The following is a 795-nucleotide window of genomic DNA, read 5'->3' as shown; positions in this document are numbered from 1 at the left end:
TTAAAAGGTGATTGACCGTATCGATTTCCTCCGATCACCAAATACACAGATTCGAGAGTGACGAAGGCAAGATAATCCAATTTAAAAGAATTACTTTAACGGGGAAACAATTGTTAATTGCAAGCTAATGAAACAACATAACCTTAGACGAGACATTATTACTCCAAACAACTTTGGCCACGTTGGAGAGGAAACAACATTAGATTGAACAAGAAAACGAACCGAATCCGAGACTGAGAACTTTCCATCATTATAAACTGACCAAACCAGTTGATCTTCGCTGACATCATCAACAGAAACAGCAGCCAAAATGACGTCATCTCAGCAATTTACACAGAATTGAACAGGGACAGTGGACGAATTAAAATAAGATCCCATGTTTGTGCGTACTGATATTGAAATCGAAATGGACTAAATTGTGTAACCGTTGGTATACCACGACGCTATCCTCATGGTTTAGATTTTGTGGGTGGAGTTTCTTCATCGGTCATCTTTTGCATAAAAATCCCAAAATTGGCTATTTCCTCTTTAATGGGAATTTTTTTTCCCTCCAAATGGGTTTCGGTTATGCTTGTTTTTTTTTTAAATCAGCCTCATCCCCAACCACATAATTTATTTCGTTTTCGATATCAAACGCATTAGATAAATTAGAGATTAAATCAACCCCTTGGTTTGCAGCCTGTTTATCTTTACAGTTAGAAGTAATTACCTTAACCTCATTATCAGTCTTGGAAAGGTTAGGATTGACACACCTAGCTTTAATCTTTTCACAAGATTCTTTGCACCCAAGGTTCA

Source organism: Rutidosis leptorrhynchoides, chromosome 1 (genome assembly GCF_046630445.1).
Source record: "Rutidosis leptorrhynchoides isolate AG116_Rl617_1_P2 chromosome 1, CSIRO_AGI_Rlap_v1, whole genome shotgun sequence".
In the NCBI taxonomy this organism is placed as follows: Eukaryota; Viridiplantae; Streptophyta; class Magnoliopsida; order Asterales; family Asteraceae; genus Rutidosis; species Rutidosis leptorrhynchoides.
The sequence above is the reverse complement of the archived record's forward strand: the minus strand, read 5'-3'. Positions refer to the sequence as shown.